Genomic DNA, 20,184 nt, shown 5'->3' with positions numbered 1-20,184 from the left:
GCAGGCTGTAGGCAAGGACTGTGACCCACTAAATGAAAACACATCCTCCTGCTGAATTATTCCATCAAGACCCAACTGTATGTCCATGGGGATCAGGGCCTGTGGTCGGAAAGAGAGGAGAAGAGAAGAAAGGAGAAGAGAACACAGTCATTGATACAGAAGTTCACAGCCTGAAAAGCAGTAACAAAAGCCCACAGTAATGTGGATAGAAGAGAGGCCTCCTTAGGACGACCCAGTGATGTCTTCTGATGAGATTATTGGGCTCATATCTTGGGGACCAGCCTCAGGAATAGTAAGTGAACACCCAGAGATCTCCCAAAACACCTCCCCATCACCCACTTTTTTTTCAACCATACCTGAACTCTTTCCTCAGGCTTCACTATTTCAGAATAACGGACACCCAGGGTCAAAAGCCAGTGTCCCTCCTAGTCAGCCATGCCAAAACCTCTTCCTTTTATCCCCTTGATGGAAATTTGTAGTTTCCAAAAATTGTAGGTTAATATCTGATGGCAGAGAAGGCAGTTTCGTCCCCGTCTTACAGATGCTGGAGTTAAATGATTGGCCAGTGGCCTCACAGCTAAAAGGTAAAAGAGCTGAGGTATAAACCTACATGCCCTGGGTCTCTGTACAGAGCTCAGTAATTTAGCCAAGGAGCACCGCCATGTCTCGGTACCTGAGGCGTACTCTTTCTTCTCTGCAGTAAAGATTGTGCGGCTCTTCTGGGAAAAATGTGTTTGGACAACAGTTAATCCTCCACACTGCATTCTTCAAAGAACTCTGGGGAAAGAAAGCTGAGAGTTCTCGTGTCCTTCAAGACCTGCAGCAGAGGTTACCCCTGTCCTGAAGGTACAGGGAAGGGTCAAGAAGTCAGGGAACAGTTCATAATTCCTACCAGTTCCGGGGTGCTTCCCACGCACCCTGCAACCTGCTGCCAGCCTCAGCCACATGCACCTCAGCTTCTCTGACCTCCCACGCTGTTACCTAGGGGTTCCCCTACACAGAGTGCAAACCTCAGGGACAAGTCTCCTCCTGCTGCCCACTCACGAGCTCCCCTGGGAATGATCTTATCATTCCCGTGGATGCTGTGCACGTCGACACAGTCCTGCTTTCCTGCCTGGGGTATTTTATCCTAGAATCCCAAGCCCCGAAGAAGCCATATAGACACGGTCCCCCTCTGCTCTCACCGCATTCCTGGCAGGTACCGTGTATACCTCTGCTGTGCATTTGCCACCTTGGCGCTACAAAGACTCCCATGTCACCTGGGTCAACATCTCCTTCAGCTTATGGCTCTGCCCTTGTTTCCCAGGGACCAAGAATCTGTACTTGGGGTAGGCAGGCCCAGGCCCCTCATACAGCTTCCACTGTCCACATCTCCCCATCTCTTTCCCAGGCCCTGTGCTCCTCTCTTTCAGTCCAAAGCCGTGTAAACCAACAGGGAAGATGGAGAATCTGGGCCCTGCAGACCAACTGAACATAGATGGATAATTCTGGAAAAGTGATAGCTCAGGGAGAACATGCAAGAATGGATCTAATAATTAACTCTTTAAAAAACCCACACTAACAATAGTTGTCACTTACTGGGTCTTTACACACAGGCCTAATTTACCCTCACAAAAAACTCTGAAATAAGTACTGCTACAGTCTTTGAGTTGGGTGAGAAAATAGGGTCATTGCAAAGGGTGCATTCTTCAAGCTAAGAAGTGAGGAGATGGTCCCCATCTCTCAGACCCCAGAACCTAGGCTTTTAAGCCTGTCACAGTCCTGAGTCCCGACCCTGCCCACCTTGGCTGTGTTTGGAGGGGTTGAAAATTCAGGCAGCATCTCTTGCTAAACAATTGCTCTGAGAAACAGTGACTGTGAAAGATTTAAGCAAGTGGGTTGGGGGGGCGGAGAAGGGAGGGGGAGAAGCTGCTAATTTTAGATCTGTAATTCAGACTCTTCATTAACTGAAGAGGTGTCACTGTGCCCTTGTCTATGCCACCTGTGTCTGAAGTAAGGAGTCAGGGCCTATAATTTCCTCAGTGGGACGATCCATCCTTCACATCCTTATAAAGCCTCGGATGGTAGGGCTTTTTACAAGTCCCCAAGGAAGACTGTAAACTGTGGCAGTCTTCAACCACTTGCCCCAATCTCCCCAAATCATGGCCCCCACATCTGGCGCAGTCTTACAAGGTAGGAGAATGCTCCAGAAATTTGTTCTTTAATCCAGGCAACCACAAGGGGATCAGGGTGATAAAACTACGTTGGTAAATGGTGAAAGACTTACTCGATCTGAAGAGAAACCAGAGTTAAAACTACATCGGTATCTGGTCACTTGGACACCATATTCCTGCTCCTAGGTCTCTCTGTTCCCCTCAGCAGTAATGATTTATGGATCCTGCCCACCCGGGACATTCAGTGTTTATATTAGTTCTACATAAACTGAAAGTCAGGCAATTTTTGACATAAAGGCCCTAAAATTAGAATTAGAACCGGGTGATACTACTTCTCCAGCTCCAAATCATAAAAGATTATAGGAGCTCACACCTGGTGTTTACTATGCTCCAGGCACTGTTAGGGTATGGTCCTGGACCACTGCATCAGTTTCATCTGGAAGCTGGTAGAAATGCATATTCTCAGAACCAGTCTGGACTCACTGACTCAGAAACCCTGGGGATGGGCCCAGAAATCTGAGCTCCGAAGAACTCTTCCAATGATTCCAGCGCATTCTAAAGTTTTAGAACCTGCTTCTAAATTTAAGATTGAAGGAAGTGTAAAGGTACAGGAACTGTTGGGTCTTACTATTTCCATTTCACAGAAAATAAATCTAAGTCTTAAAAATATGACATGACTTGTCCAAAGTGAGTAGCAACACCAGGACCAGAACGCAGGTCATTCTGTCCCCCAAATTCCTGCTTTCTTAAACCTTTGTATTTCCTCCTGGTAAAAACATAAGACAACAGAGTGTTTGGAAAGCAAACAGCTGTTACTAAGGAAACTAAAAAAGAGGGAGATTCAGCTCAGTCAGGAAAAAAATAAACATATATTGAACATCAGTTATGCGTCAGTCACCAAATGCCACGGTGAAATGTTGATATTCCCCAGAATTTTCCTGTTGAAATTCCAAACCCTGAGTTGATGACAACAAGAGATGAAGGCTTTGTGAGGTAGTTAAGTTAGGGGGCACAGGCTTCATGGATGAGGTTTATGTCCTTAGCAGAGAGGCCCTTTGCCACTTTTCTATCCTGTCAGGACACAGCAAAAGTATACCGCTCCGGGAACGATGAACAGACCCTCCCCAGACACTGAGTCCGCCAACACCTTTATCCTGGACTTCTCAGGCAGAACTGTGAGCAGTAATCTTCTGTTGCTCAAAAGGCACCCAGTTTTGAAGACTTGCTTTTGCAGCCCAAACAGCCTGAGTCACTATGCAGCGATATCTCATTTCATTTACTTCTCACAGTAGGCCATGCCAGCTAAGCATTCCTGGATCAGATCAGGGAGGCTAAGCAAGTTCTCCAAGCTCTCACAGCTCAGTAAGTTGTAGAATAGAATTTGAATATTGCTTAGTCTGTCTCTAAAATCCTCCCAGCCTCCCTGGGGCACATTTACATATTCAACCAATCCACATGTCCTCGTGGGAAAAAAAAAAAAGAGGAAACTAAGGATGAATGCATATACAGCAGTAAATGAGGTCACCCTGCTTCGGGGCTGAAAATTCACCTCTGCAGCAATCACTGGACTTTGAGTATCACCAGTCCCTCCAGTCTGCTCCTCCCTCCCGCCTTTCCAAAGCCACCAGCTATTTTCCCCTCTTTCCGCGTGAGGCGGGAGCAGACAAGTTCTTACCAAATGAAGCACACTGATTCTCTTCCTGCTAGCTGAGTATTCACCTACCTCTTTGTGGAAGCAAAGTCCTGAGTCGGCAACCATGCCAGGAACTGCAGGGGTTGCCAACTGGAGCCTTGGCAATATTCAGAGAGGATTATTTTAATGTTATGAATGCCTTGAACCAGCTCTCCACACTGAACACGTACACACCCTCGAAACTGGCTGGGGGTTTATCAGCAACTTTCCAAATCAAAGGTTTAATTGACTTGCAGGTTTTGTATAACACGCCGTGAAGCGTCAAGCAGCACAGAAAGGTATAAATTTAGATATACTTTTATATTAGCTAGAGTTTGCTGGCTACCCTTGTGTAGGTTTTATTTTTTACGTAATAAAAATTATTTTCTAATTTGCTAATTACTTCCACCTAAAGGCGCAATATTTTTACCCCTTGATTCATAGACATAGAGAAATATAAGGTGAAAATTTGGAATGAAAATATTGGGGTATTTTGGTTTTGGGTTTTTTTTTTTTTTTTTTGAGACAGGGTCTCGCTGTGCAGTTCAGGCTGGCCTTGAGCTCACTTTGTAGCCCAGGCTGGTCTCAAACTCACAATGATCCTCCTGCCTCAGCCTCCAAAATATTGTTGACTTACATATATAAACAGCCCCTACATCTAAAGGCAATCTCTGTCACTTCCCAGTTTAAACCTCATGACTGGCCCTCATTTGCTTTCAGGAGGGAGCCCAGCCAGCTTGCCAAGCCCTTTGTGATCAGGTGGCTGCTCACACTCCAGTCCCAAAGTCTGACACACTTTCTGCACACCCTCCGCCCGGGTTAGGCAGTGCAAGGCAGTTCCTGGAAGGTCCCACAGCCTCCCATCCTCATGCCTTTGGAAGTGTGGGGATCCCTGCCTGGAATGCCCTCTTTGTTTCTTCACCAGCATAATGTCTACTCATCCCTCAAAACTCAGCCCAGTTGCCTTCTCTTTAGCCTAATCTTCCCTGACCTCTAGGGGGACTCCGACACACTGACCCTCATCACACTACTTTTCATATGGTTTCATGAAAGCCTATTTACTTCTGTGTCACCTCCAAAACTAGGAGCTTTGTGAAGTTATCTCATTAAGGTCCCCCACAGGGCCAGGTACATAGTAAATACAGTGTCATGGCTGAATGAGTAAAAGAATGAATGAAAGAATGAAGAATGATCACCTTGATATTCATGTTTACTGCAGGCCCTGGGTACACCAAGGAAATGTGAAGATGTGATAGTTCTCTTCTAATACCCTCGCAAAGGTGCTTCCACCCTGAGGACTGCTATCGCCCAACATGGCCAGAAAGATGTCAAAGCTAGAGAAACCTTGGTCCAAAGCAGAATCTAGATGAGCTTACCTTCAGTGTTTAGCTGAGACTGGCAGTGGCGTATCCACCAACCTCTTGATAGTGATAACAAAACCTAAGCTTGTCCAAGCTCCAAGAACTAGTTTGACCCTGGAATTATCTCAAAACTCAGTTTGGTTCAGCGTAATTATGTTCTATGTATTTGTGGGAGATTTTAAATATATAGATTGTCTCATATGAGAAATTCAAAATATATACACATATAAGTGAAGAGCAAAATAGAAGATGGAGAAATAGAAAGTAAAGATGAGCTCAAATAATTCTCCAAATTCTCTATTCCATTGTCTCAAAAATATTTCAATACATATGCAAATTTGTTTTATTTATATGACTAGTTTCTCTTAGTTCACTGAAAAAAGTTTTGTACTATTATCTGGTTTATTTTTTACTTTTTCATGAGAAAGAGTCCTTTTTGTCTATGACTTATACACTGAGTAACATTTAGACCATTCTTTTAAGATTATGGTACACAGTACATTAACTATTATTATCCTCTAATTATTTTGTTATGAAATTTTGTTTTTATTATAGAAGTGAGAAAAGTGCTTTATTTTCTTTATTAGTATCTGCATGTATTACATTAAAATTTTAAAAATAAAAAAATAGGAAAATTCAAACACAAAGCAATACACCAAGTAGACAGGGGAAGACTATTCCCTGATATTGGCACATAATATGATTCTCCAGAGATAGCCAACGCTAGGAGTGTCTTAGAGGCAGATATGATGCAATAAGCCCACAAGACAAAGCCAACCCACAAATGTCTGCATACAATGTATTATTTAGAATATTTCTATTCATTGCCATGAAATAAAAATCAAAAATTTTCCCACAGTAGATGTACCTACATGGAGCTCCGAGTTTTGGAGGTGAATGAGAAGTAAACAGATCACAACAGGGTATGAAAAATACTATGGTTTCCACCTTTTCACAGAAAATCCAAAGAGCAATGATTAGCTCCAGCTGACTGGTACCAGTTGTTTAGCATAGGCATGCTCACTAGGCCGTCACAGTTCTCTCCTGGCCCACACACCAAGTCAGTTTGGCCCCCATATGCACTGGAGTTCGCAATCACTGATATGTATCCTTATAAAATATTCTACAATATCCTGAGTGTAACGAACACTGCCTATGGTCTTCCCTTTTCCATTATATCCCCGTCTATTTAGAGAGCTCTACCCTTAGACAGTATCCCCTTGTATGAGTACATTACGGTATATGTAACTGGTTCTTTCCTGATGTATATTTACCTTAGCTCTATTTTCAACAATACAATTTGACAGTGAGTATTTTGCATAAATATCATTGTGAGCATTTCTTTTGGATGAACTTCTAGGTATAGGATTACTAAAGAAAAGAAAATTTTAATAGACAGGGCCAAAAGGCTGAAGGTTTAGGACCCAAGCCATGGTTAGCCCCAAGTCGGGGCAAGGAATAATGGAAGTTGGAGAGTGGCAAGGAAGAGCCAGACCAAACAAAACAAATATATTTTAGAATCCTAATTGAAAAGTTAATTCAGAATCATAAATTAGGCATGAAAACAAAATGAGATGGGATCCACATTTGTTATTGAAAACCAAAAGAATTTTTGTTCCAATGTATTCATGATTCTTTATTTAATTATTTGGCTTTTTTTTTTTTTTTTTTCATTATTTTCATTCAGAAAGAACTTCCTTCTGTACTCTGCTACTTTCTGTTTCTGGTTTATTTCCCTTTTTGCTGCTGTTTATGTTCTCAAGGTTTGAACTTTAATGAATGGAATTAAAAATAAAAGTCTAGGATCAAAACTGCAATAAGGTAGATTTAGGTGGACTCTTTATAAACATCATGAATGCAGCAAATGGATGACATGAAGGTTAATAGCACAAACTGCCTGGGACTAAACCCTGTGCTCCTTGGGCACTAGCTGAGACAACACATAAGCTGTCTAAGAATCTGTTTCCTCATCTGTACGATGGGGGTAATAACAGGGTTGTGTTCTTTGCACAGAATCTGACACAAAATAATGTTAATTGTTATTATCTATTCTAGCATAATAAGCACCCCGCCCCGCTTAAAAGTTCTACAAGGTGCTCTCTAAGACCACATAAGCCTCTGGGCAGCTACTTCATGGGTTACAGTCGTCAAATGACCAAATCAGAATGAATAACTTCTTTAGGAAAAGAAGCCAGGAGGTGAGCTCAGTTTGAAATTGTACTTTAGAGGCAACATGATAGATAATAAGAGGCCTGGCAATGGGATAATGGCTAACTTGGACCGAGTGTCACTCTCTTTGGAGGATTTTATAAGCATCTCTTCAGTGTACGTTCACAGTAATCCCACACGGTGAGTGTTATTATTACCATCCCTTTTTTCTCAGATGAGAAAACTAAGTACAGAGTGTTTAAGTGGCTTGCTGTATGTCACACTCCTATTAACAAGACAGCACAGGCCATCTGATCCAGGGCATCTGCTCTGAACCACTGTTGTAAGTTACAAACAACGTCAGAAAGTGATAAAAAGAAGATACAGTAACTAATAGCTTTTGAACACCTTCTATACAGCAGGACCTTGCTCTAAATGTTGCCAACACATATGACAAAATTTACTCCTTAAAACAAACCTGAGATATATATACCATTGGTCACATTTCTATGTAGTAGGCTCACAGATATTGCACACACAAGGTCATAAACTTGTGAATGCTAGAGCTGAGTCTCCAGAGTCTCCAAAATGTTTCCAGATTCCAAGTCCCAAGCTTTTGCCTTAGGAATTCAGTTGAGAATTCCAAACACAGGTAAGTCACCCTCATCACTCATCAAATATTTATTAAGCACTTACTTGTGTCAGCCACAAATGACCAGTACACACATGGTTCCCACACCACAGGATAGAGATGTGTAAATGAGAAAACCTACAATGATAAGTGAGGAAATAACATACACTGTCATATCATTAATATATCATAGGCTCTACACAAAGATATCTACTTGATCAAAAATTTTTATTTACATTCATTTGTGGAAAAATAATCTAACTCTTAAAAAAAGGAAACATTTACATCTCATGTACTTCTTACTGTCCTAGAAGACCTGACTCTGCAGAAAGACATCTAGGTGTAATTAAAGCATCTGGGGAATTACTGAGTTTTGCAGTTTTTTCACCTGTGTGATGTAAAGTACAAGATTGTGGTTACCCAATAGCCTAGAAAAAAAATTGTCAGTTTTTGCACAGACTTGACCTGAGTTTAATAAGAATGAAGGTTGCATCCTGCTTGTGGTTTTGAATCAAATTACTGAGTTCATCACAAAGGAAACATTAAAGAAAAAGAAGGAACACCAGCTTGGAATCAAATGATTACTCACAGCCCTTTCCTTTGGCAAGGCACAGCATCTGTTATGGATTAACATTTACTTATTACTTGCAGCAGTTTCAGATCTTGGAAATTTATTTTTTAATGGCTGTTTTATCCATTGTAACACATTGGCTATTAGAACTGTAGGACTTAACTCTCTGCTGTATTTTAGTAAATCTATAATGATTTAAGCTATTTTTATTATCTTTTTTAAAGTCTTACATTAGTAATATATGTTCATTGTAGAAAAATTACAAACACACATAAGCAAAATAAGTTAACCAGTAACTCCAGCATGCAGAAACAACCATTGCTGATAGTGTGTAATACCTCTTCCCAAAATTATATACCTGTGTCATCTTAAATAAACTGGGCTTATATAACTTATAAGTTCTATATTAACTAAATTATGAATGGCCTTCATACTATTAAATATGTATTTCCCTATTGTTTTTAATAGTTATATAGTATTCTCATATTATAAATCATTAGCCATTTTCATACTATTGCACATTCAGGCTGTTTTTAACTTTTTAACTGCATTAAAAGTAATGCTGGGGCTGGGGATTTAGCTCAGCGGCAAAGCGCCTGCCTGGCAAGCGCAAGGTCGTGAGTTCAGTTCCCGGCACCGGAGAAAAACCAAAAAAAAAAAAAAAGTAATGCTATGAAGAACATCCTTGGGTGTCTATCTGTTACATTAGTATAAATTTCTAGAGGTGATATTTCACAATCAAGGGACATATTTCTATAGCATTGGCTATAGACTGAATTTTTCAACTTTTAAATAATTGTAAACTCACAAGATGTTCCAAGAATGGTACAGAGAAGTCCCTTGGTCCCCTTTACCCACCTTTTCCCCATAGTAACGTCTCACACAACTAAAACATGTTAGAAAAAAGAGAAAACTGACATTAACACAATACAATTAACTATAACAGAAATTTTACTCAGCTTTTTACCAGCTGAGTTACTTTGCAGTGTTAACATATTGGTAAAATGCGTTCTTAACCACTTTCTTATTTTATCGACTCACAATGCTGCTGTCTTAGTTACTTTTCTCTCGTTGCTGAGACAAAATACCTGACACCCAAAATGAAGGAAGCAAAGGTTTATTTAGCTTACAGTTTGTGGAGGTAAGTCACATACTTGGCTGGCTCTAAGGCAGAGTGGCACATGGCAGAGGGCAACAGTTCATGACCCTGGAACAGCAAAGCAACAAGAGCAAAAGGGAGGACTAGGATCAAGCAGCCTCTTTCCCTCCCTTGCAGTGTAAACAGGCTACCCCTACCCAGGGGGCATGTAGCACTCACATAATCTGCATGCCCTCCTCTTGCACAGGCTCAGGGTGTATACAAAGTAAGCACCCTGGCTCCCTGCTGAGTCACCTAGCCAAACCTCTAGACTCTCTAAGTTAACACAATGTATCAACTATAACACTCCACCCCTTGTCAACTTGGCAATCAGACGCATTTCTTTAAACCAGTTTCCAGATACAAAGACACTATATTACATTAGAACCATAATGTTTCACCCCCTAAAGACTCATACACATCCCTTTATGCAAAAGGCATTTAGTCCATCTGCAAGAGTTGCTAAAGTCCTGACAGTTTCAGCACTGCTGAAAAATCCAAGTCTCTTGTCTCCTCTGAGATACAAGGCAAACTCTTTAGTTGTGAGCCCCTGTACAAATGAAAAGTTAAACATTTCCAACATTCAATGGCACAAAATAAGTATTACCATTCCAAAAGGTTCAAACAGGGGGATACAGAGCATTGGGACCAAAGCAAGTCCAGAATCCAGCAGGGCTAACGTTATGTCCTGTAATTCCACATGCAGCACCTGAAGCAATCTGTGGCACATTGTAAGCTCCAAAGGGCTTCCATGACTCCACCCCTATAGCACTTCCAGTGGTTACAGCTCCCATGGCTTCTCTCTTGAGCCCACTTTGCCCCCTCCTTGAAGCTTTCTTCAGACAATCCACATTCCTGGCTTTTCCAAACTTTTGAGGTCTCCACTGAACCTCTCACTTCACATTCATAGCTTCACATATAGCCCTCTCAGCGGAAACACTGCCTGGCCTTCCAGGCCTTCTTCTGAAATCTGGGTGGAAGCCTCTTTAACCTCAGAACTCTTGAATTCTGTATGCGCCTAAAACCAGCACCATGTGGATGATGCTAAGGTCTGCTGCCACCTGGAGCAGTAGCCAAGCTTTCTCCTCTCTTGGCCACAGGAGTTAAGTGCCTGGCTCACTGGACACTCTGAATCCAGTTCTGAGGATCAAATTCTCTATGCCACCGCCATTCTGGAACCTGGCGCGGCCACCACTGCCATTCTAGAACCTGGTGCTCTGCGGCTTTCTTCTCAAAGCAAAGTCTTTCACCTTTGCAATTTTGAGGCTGCAAAGGGTGGAAACTTGCTGCTTGTGATGCTCTGAGGCCATATTTTCCATTCTCCTGTTCCTTCTCAGCAATAGAGATCTCCTCAGCCTTATCTTTGCAGTCCACAGCATTACTGGAGCTTCCTTTCTGGCCAAACTCACAACATTTTAAATCATCCTGTTGGGCTCTTTGCTCTTGATTCTCAACATAAATCTGGCTAAAGGCCCCCAACAATAGCCATGCCACTTCCCCAACATTCGACTGCCATGAAATTTCTTTTGCCAGATTAATCAGTCCGCTGCCGCCCTTAATCTCAGTCTTAGGCAAAGTCTCTGGACAGGAGCAAAGTGCAGACAAACTTTCTGCCAAGCCATAACACACATTATCTGGAGTCCAACAACTAATGCAGGCCTTCTTCCCAGCAGAAACCTCCCAAACCCGGTCTTTACCAGAAGAATTTTTATCAGCCTTTTGTTCTTCTCAGCTCTGACCAGAAACTCCCAGACAGAACAGCCAAAGATATTCTAGTTCTTTTCTTTCAGGTGACATCTCCGAACCTTTCCAAACTCTTCCCACAAGCCATTTCCAAAGGCTCTTGAAACACATGGTCAGGTAGTCACAGCAATGACCCCACTCCACTGGTACCAAATTCTGTCTTAGTTACTTTTCTCTCGTTGCTGAGACAAAATACCTGACACCCAAAATGGAGGAAGGAAAGGTTTATTTAGCTTACAGTTTGTGGAGGTTTCAGTCCATACTTGGCTGGTTCTAAGGCAGAGTGGCACATGGCAGAGGGCAACAGTTCATGACCCCACAACAGCATAGCAACAAGAGCAAAAGGGAGGACTAGGATCAAGCAGCCTCTTTCAGCCTCTTATGTAGCACTCACATAATGTCCATGCCCTCCTCTTGCACAGGCTCAGGATGTATACAAAGTAAGCACCCTGGCTCCCTGCTGAGTCACTTAGCTAAACCTCTAGACTCCCCAAGTTGATACAATGTATCAACCATAACAGCTGCCTTTAGAACTGCCTTTTGATCTTCTGTGGTGGAAACAATGTAGAGATACTTCACAGGCTATTCTCTTTTATTGAAGATTCTCACCAGATACAAAGATGGTAAACCACTGTTCATAATACAGAAAATGGGTAGGTTTCTGTCCTCTTGTTTCCTCACAGTCATCTGAGTTCCTTTATGATACACTAACTTTTCCAGGACCTGGGGGATCCAAAAAAAATGAATAACTCTGAGTCTCACAGTTAAAAGTTGGGTTTTTTTTCCTCCACTCCTCAGATCATATATGAAGAAAACCTCAGTTTATTGGTAATACTTAATGCTTCGCTAACACTTTCTAATTTTCTTGATTGTTCAGGTCTCAAGTTTAAATCTAAGCAGGCAATAGAATTCAATTGGAATTCAATGCCACTTTATTGCTTTAATTAAATGTGCATTTATGCTTACCCTCAAATTGCACCAAGTGAAAGTGGTTTCCCATTTACAGAAGTATATATATATATGTCTATATATATATATATAGGTCTTTTGGCACAGGGTTTCGTTATGCAGTTCAGGCTGGCCTTGAGTTCACTTTGTAGCCCAGATTGGGCTCGAACTTGCAGCAATCCTCTTGCCTCAGCCTCCCAAGTGCTGGGATTACAGGCATGCACCACCATGCCCGGCTACAGAAGTATATTTTTAAAGTTTCCTTTTAAAATAAATTATTTCAACTTAAAAAGTGATTTGATTTTTTTTAAAAAGTGTATGACTATGGCAAAATGCGTACAAGGAGGGTATAAAAGACTAAGGTTAGGGATTCATTGTGTTTGTGCATTTGGGTCAATAAAATACACTGTACTGACCAACCCCATGTACTAGCATATTCTTCCTTGGGTTTAGTTTGGGCTTGAATGGGAGCTCTCAGGCTTTTTGTTTTTTATAAGATCTGTTTACAAAAATGAAGACAGAAGAGTCCTGTAACTATTAAACACATATTGCATGCATCATCTCAATTAACTTCTCAGAAAAATCCAGGAAGGTCCTATTATAAGCATCTTTTTATACATGAAGGACCCAAGGAAGATAGGAAGGGAGTAATTTGCCCAAGTGATCTATTTAGTAACCCACAGAGCTGCAATTCACACCAGGTCTACTGGACAAAAGCCATGCTCTTGATTGATGATTCAAACTGTTTCTCACGAAATTTAAGGGCAATAATTCCTCTCTAAAAAATTCAGAATGGCTCTTTATTTTGAATCACTTTACCGTGGATCTAGTGATTGCATAGGAATACCCTAAAGTACCCTCCTCACCTGCACACATCCCCCTGACTATACAGGAAATTGCAGAGGAAATCTTCACTCCAGGACTGCATCCTTTAAAGAAAGACAGAATGTCTAATAGCCATCCACATCCTGCCATTCTTCCTTCTTTCACATTTCCACTGTAGGAAGGGTGCTGCCCACCTTCCTCCTATTATTCCTCTCTTCAAATATTCCCTAAGGTTTCTCAGTACCACAGGAACAAATTCAATACTATAGAAACAGACTGCATCACTCTATTTAAATATTTAAAATATATATCCAAGGAGAACAAAGAAGTACAAACCAAGTTGTTATGGCTTGTATCTAAGTGTCCCTCCAAAGCCTCATGTGGTCACAGTTGGGGCTTTTCAGATCCAGGGTGTGTGCTACTGGGATCAAGGATGTGATGCTGGGACTGATTCATGGTGCAATGCTAGGATTAAGGGTGTGAGCCTGAGTAAGGGGCAGAAAGAGCTGTGGTCATGGCTTTTTGCTTGTAGCTCACTTGTTGGTGCCCTCTGCCTCCTTTCTTCTGCCTGCCATGAACTTTTTCTCCTCTGTGATGCCCCTCTGCCATGCCACCCCCCCTTGGAGCCAACTGATTATGGACTGAAACCTCTACAAACTGTGAGCTAAGCAAACCTTTCCTCCTTTAACTCTGGGTGTCATGTATTTTGTCTCAGCAATGACAAAAATAACTAAGACACAAGGCTTCTATCAAGAGTGCTGTGAGAGTCTAGAGTACCTTCATGATCCTGAACCTCTAACAGTTCAGATTTCCAAACACCTGAACTCCCTTGAAGGATTTAGGATAGGCTTATAAATAATTAACTGTATGGCAGAGATTCCTGAGAGTGCCATAGGGCTAACATCAAACAAAAATACCACGCCTCTAAAATAGCACACTTCAATTCCAATAAATAGTAAATTTAATTGACAAAAATTACCTGCATACTTGGGAGTTAATTTTAAATTCAAAAGGCACTCTCTAAGAAAAGGTTAGCTCTTTGAAGTTAATTTATTAGGGAACAGGAGTTAGGGTGAGGAGAGCAAAAGAAAGAGGAAGAACTGATAGAAGTGTGAGTTAGCAGGTCCACCACCTAATGATGCTCATCTTACAGGACATTCCAAAAAGCTTATAAAATTTCATGACCAGCCAACTGGTCCATACCTATAATCCAAGCATTTGGAGGCTGAGGCAGAATGATCTTCCTGAGTTCAAGGAGAGCCTGGGCTAAATAGCAAAACCCTGTCTCCAAAAATAATAATAAGTTTCATGACCAGCATGGACCAGCATGGACCCATATACTGCCCATCAAGCAGGTCATAATCCACATTTCTGGATACTTCAACTTCAAGTGGGGAGCAAGTCCCCAAAGTTTACCCAGGTGTCAATATCAGAGAAGCTGGAGCAAGAGGCAAGAGATATACGGCAGGGGCTTGGGGAGACACACTGCCAGGTAGCATCCACCCAAATCTGTAAAACGTCTTAGATTAGGTTGTGGGACTGAGAACATTCAAAGTGGTACCACAGACATGTCTGATATGGAACCATTCTCAGTAGTTTGATGTACAGCTGCTCAAACACAGATTTTTGAGAACATAATTTTTTCAGTCTTCCGTTCATAAGCTCATTCTATAGGCATTTGTTAAGCATCAACTACATACCATCATTATGTAAAACATGAGGAAAGAACAATAAAAAGACATACAGGTGCCATGCTGTCTTATAGGCTTGTTGAGAGAGCTGGGCATTATATAAATCATTATATGACAAGTACTGAAGCACAATTACGATAACTGTTAAGAGGGAGAAGGGTAGGATGAGAAACTTTCTACTAGTGAAAATTAAAGAAGAGACTTCCCTGAGAAAGAGACGTTCAAGCTCAAAGTTGTCAAGGGGAAGGTGAAAGCAGCAGAGTGAGGAAGGGGAAGAGAAGCAGGAGCAGGAAAACTTCAACTTTCCTAAAAGTGAAAAGAGAAAGCCAGTGGTCGGGAGTGCAGTGAGTGAGGGGAAGACATGGGTGTGGAGAAGCTGAATCACAGAGGGTCCAGAAGTTCAGAAAAAGGATTTGGATTTTATCCTAAGGTCAACAGAAACCTATTGAAGTATTTCGAACAGAGGAGCAACATAATTGGATTTGCTGATTGTTTTAAACATAGATTGAAATGTAAACAAAGCATGGTGGCACATACCTGTAGTCTCAGTATTTTGGGAGGCTGAGGCAAGAGGATTCCAAGTTTGACCCCAGCCTGAGCAACTGAGCAAGACCTTGTCTCAAAAAATGAAAAAAGGGGCTGGGGATTTAGCTCAGCGGCAAAAGCGCCTGCCTGGCAAGCGCAAGGTCGTGAGTTCGGTTCCCAGTACTGGAGAAAAACCAAAAAACCAAAAAAAAAAAAAAAAAAAAATGAAAAAAGGGCTGTGAAGTAGCTCAGTGTGAAGGCCTTGAGTTCAATCCCCAGTACCACAAAAATAAATTAAAATAAATTAATATGTAAACACAAGCAGCAGAAACTCATAAATATTACACAAATATTGAAAGCTCAGCCTGTACTCACTGCCTAACAAGATGTAAACAAGAACGTTGATGAGGTGGGTGCAGCAGAGGGGTCTAGAGTTGAGCAAGGCAAGTAGAGCTCAGCTTTCTGTCTGTTTTTATGGACTAGGTGTACATCTCATTTGGTGCCAACATATCATTTAAGTAAGCTGGGATGAAATCCTCATTTTAAACTCTCTCTCTTTTTCCAAAGCTTCCAAAGAAAATGTTCCCTCAAGACCAACCTCATATGTAGGCAGCATTAGAGCACCTACAAGTGTGATTTGAGAGGTGTTAGAAGGCCCATCCTCCACCAGTACTTTAAATCCTACCATCACAGTTGCATTGGTGTGTGATCCCCAATTGCCTTGTATGCCAGGAAAGAGTAATCCACTGGATCTACCCTGCCTGCTGGGACTGAGCTGATTTGACTGAGATTCCTCAGGGATGGGAAGGAGTGAAGCCTTTTTGTATTTGTGCTTTTGTTTTGTGTTGAGACAGGGTCAAGCAGGCCAGCCCAGGCTGGCCTTGAACTCACAGCAATGCTCCTGCCTCAGCCTCCTGAGTATGGTATTACAGGTGTGCACCACCATGCCTAGTAGATTGAAGCTTTTTGAAGCTACTACCCATGCATTGATGTGAAGGAGCCACAAAACTGGTAGATGATACAACGTGAAAGGCAGAGGAGCCCAGCCTCCATTTTTTTTTTTTTTTTTTTTTTTTTGACTTCAGGATTTTGTTTTGGGTCAGTAGCCAGTTGTATGTGATGGATTTGTATATAAAAGTATGTGAATTTTCACAGTGATGTTTATATAGACGTACTTACGGCATATACATGACTTTACAACATGGACCAAATGGTAAGGAACACAGGTCCTAGAATTAGACAAGTCTGGCTTGATATTGTAAACTCTGGATCCCTGACAATTTGTTCATCTGTCTCGGGCATGCAGCAAGTGCTTCATAAATGCGTGTTACTGTCACTGCGATTAGTGTACGCCCTTATGCAAGCATGTAGGTGCGTATGTGGGTATATCAGGGAGACAGTGTATATTTGAAAACAAGCAAGGACAGGCAGGGGGTGAATAGGAGCAAAATATATTATATGCATCAAAACTTCCCCCCCAGCAGACAGGCAGGGCAAGGCAAAGTAGGTTATGTGGATGTACAGTTCTGCCAAATGAAACCCATTAATCTGTATAAACAATTTAAAAATGAGTGTGGAGGGGAAAGCAAAGGAAGAAGGAAGCTTGCTGCCGGCCCCTGCAGCAGAAGGTCTGCCATGGAGTGGCCCTTTCTAGATGGTAGGGAAACTGCAGGGCATCTCACGGAAGAGACCCAGGTTTACTGAGAGAAAAATAGAGTTAAGAGCACAGACCTCCGCTTTCTGCTAGCTGTGTCTCCTGGGATGAGCTGTTTACCTATGTGCCTTTGTTTTTTCATCTGTACAGTGAAGTTAAAGAGTGTATCCTGGGGTGGGTAAAAGGGTAAGCAGGTTAGCACAGGCAGAGAACCTCAAGCCACAAGGGACCTCCTTACAGACTCAGAACCATGGTGGAAATTAACTGAAGGAGACAAGAAAGCAGAATGAGAGGTGATGTTGAAGCTCAAAGGGGAGATTAAAAGAGTTAAAGAGTGGCTTCTGAAATTACTGTGCACAAAAATTAGGACTCAGAGCTCAGAAGACAGATAACGTCATCACCTCCTTCTGAAAGTTTTCCTTGTTTTGAACTTCACGTGTGTTTAATTTTTCAACACCGACATGGAAGAACTTTAAAAAGCATCAGTCTTTTCAGATTCCCTCTTAAGATTTTCTCACGGAACTCTAAGTGCTGTCCACATACTATCCTTAGGGTGAGATGGAAAATAACATTTCTTTAAAAAAGAACATTCAGGTTATAGTTTCACTTCTGTCCCTAACTCACTGGGCAACTTCAAAGAATCTCTTGCTCTCTCTGAGCACAGAAGCCTCATCTGCAAAAAGAAGTTGATTTGTCCGTCTGGGTCATTATCTTTTCTCTTCTTGCCATCCTAGGTGAGGTTTAGGCTGGACCTGGTGGTGTGTGCCTGTAAGCCCAACACTCAGGGGGCTGAGGCAGGAGGATCCCCCGCTAGTTCCAGGCCGGCCTGGGCTGTATAGTGAGTTCAAGGCCAACCTGAACTACATAGACCCTGTCTCAAAAAAAATGAGGTTTAGCTCCCCTGAACTGTCTCTTCTCATCCTAAAGTTCTGTCACTCTAATGACACAGCAGTTAAGAGCACAGACCTTCTGCTTTCTGTGAGCTGTGTCTCCCGGCATGAGCTATTTACCTGTGTGTCTTTACGTTTTTATCTGCACAATAAAGGTAAGGAGTGTCTCCTTGAGTGGGTAAAAGGCTAAGCAGGTTAACACAAGTGCGATATTTAGAACAATGCTTGACACACATAGGGGTTACCTGGTGTTATTATTATTTACTTCCTCAACTGGATACCTCTGTAATCTTACATTAGCTACATTCTCAGTCAATAAAAAATGGATGTATGAGGCTTCATTTGGGGATATGAAATAACTAAAGTGGGTATCAGGCAAGAGGAATGCAGGGGCTGTTGCTTTTCCTTTTAAAAAAAAAAAAAAAAAAAGAAAAACTCTTCCTTGCTTTGATTTTTCAAGTCTGTGTATGTATGCAGTACTTTTTTTCAACGAGACTAAGTCAAAAGGTCAGCAGGGTTCTCAAGTCTAAATTTAGGAACTGACTATGGTTTTAAGATGCAGCATTCCCTAAGTGGTTGGCTTATCCTTAAACACGTTTAAAATAAACACAATCTCTTTAGTGGTTTGAGCAATCTCTTACTCTTACATCTGATAATCTGGGCAATGTAGTTGAGGATGGCGATATGCAATGTAACAACCACTGTTGATTCATATTAATTTGTCTTGAGACCCTGTATCACTTGTTCTTGCTTTGTTTTGTTTATGTTCATGATACTGGTATGCTGCTACTGTTCTATTTTTTTGTTTGTGTCTCATGTACTACTCTCTTTAAAATAAAAAAAGTAAAATAAACACAATCACTTTGGCATGTTCATAACCGGGGATGCTTCAACTTGTTAGGTAGGAAAAATGGGGAAAAGGGAAATACAAACTTTGTAAATTCTTAGCCGTAGGGGCTGACGGCATACTTTGCCTCTGACAGCCTTTTCACCGCGCCGGACTCCGTGTGGCGCAGGAAGGATCAGCAGGACAGGGCGAGAGCAAGGAAGAGCCGGCTGGCAGGAGGCGGCCGGCGGTGAAGGTGTTAACGGGGCTGGGTAAGAGGATCCCTTGAAAAGAGTGGAACTCGGCGGCGGCGTTGTTAAAGTTTGGAGGGCCGCGGAGGAGGCAGCCGTCAGGGAAAGGAAGCCAGCTGGAGGAGCGCACCGAAGAGCCGACGACCCAGCAGAGCTGAGCTGAGCTCGCAGGGGTCACGGGCACAAGGTTAGTAGCCCCGCGCCTCCGCAGCAGCTGGCGCTGACAGGTTCGGAGAGGACTCGCGTCCTCGGGTCCTCGCGTGTCGCGTCTGCCCTGCTTGCTGAGCGCTCCTGGCGCTCCTGCCCAGCCTCCCGCTTGGCTTCCTCGGGTCACCCAAGCTCTCACCCGCTCCCTGAGGGGCCAACTGACTTCTTCCCAGGAGACTTTTCTAAGTGGAGGCTGGGCTGCAGACACTCAGAAGGAAACTTTCAGAAACAAGGATTGATTTCCGACCGCACACACTCCCCACCTTACGTGCTGCTTCTGCTCGGTTTTTAGATTGGGACCCGTAGTACGAAGTTCCTATCCGCTTCAGGTGAAACTGGGGGCAACTGTCAAAGCAACAAAACAGGCTGCACGACTCTGCCTTGTGGGAGGAAGATTGTCTCTGAGGCTAAGATAAACGGGGGGGGGGGGGGGGGGGGGAGGATTGAGATTCAAAGCTTCAAGTGCCCCAGCCTATAATTAAGGCAAAACAATATTTGAAAAGGGGTTTCTAGTAGGAGTTTTTCTAATATATTGCTATAACAAAGTAGTAGAGGAAGACACATTGCAAAGGGCATAATTCTACATCCACATGCAGTTCAGATCAACTTATTTGAACTTGTCTGCGTGGGATACAGATAGTAGACAAACTTAAATCCAGGGAGGGCAGGAGGAAAGCTAGAGAGTGTCACAGAAATGATGTTCTGAGCGAGCTTAGATTTGAGGATTGAGAGGGACGATCTGAGCGCTCTCCCCAGGTGGGGGGAGAAGGACTCCTTCCAGCTCCCAGCTGGTAGACAAGAGTGCAGTCACTTCCACGGGCCAGTTTTGTCACCCTGCTCTGCCGTCCGGGCAGAGGCAAGGAGTTATCAGTCACTGTGCTGAATGTTCCCTCTGATCCTCGCAGTAGGCCCGAGTTGAGTCTTATACCTGCTAGCACTGAATCAGAATG

The 20,184-nt window shown here is 42.5% G+C and overlaps 1 protein-coding gene across 3 annotated transcripts in view; it reads left to right on the top strand.

The window, feature by feature from the left end:
• The first annotated feature begins 19,015 nt into the window (after positions 1-19,015).
• Sh3rf2 (SH3 domain containing ring finger 2) overlaps positions 19,016-20,184 on the top strand; it is a 123,987-nt gene continuing 122,818 nt past the window's right edge. The window contains exon 1 of one of the 3 annotated variants that reach the window (XM_005380683.2): positions 19,016-19,214. The gene's annotated coding sequence lies outside the window, so the exon portion shown is untranslated. The remainder of the gene's footprint in view (positions 19,215-20,184) is intronic. The other 2 variants (XM_005380684.2, XM_005380685.2) reach the window with 2 other exon arrangements.

This window comes from Chinchilla lanigera, unplaced genomic scaffold, assembly GCF_000276665.1.
Source record: "Chinchilla lanigera isolate Chin_1 unplaced genomic scaffold, ChiLan1.0 scaffold00014, whole genome shotgun sequence".
NCBI lineage: Eukaryota > Metazoa > Chordata > Mammalia > Rodentia > Chinchillidae > Chinchilla > Chinchilla lanigera.
This window is presented reverse-complemented; position numbering and strand designations above follow the sequence as displayed.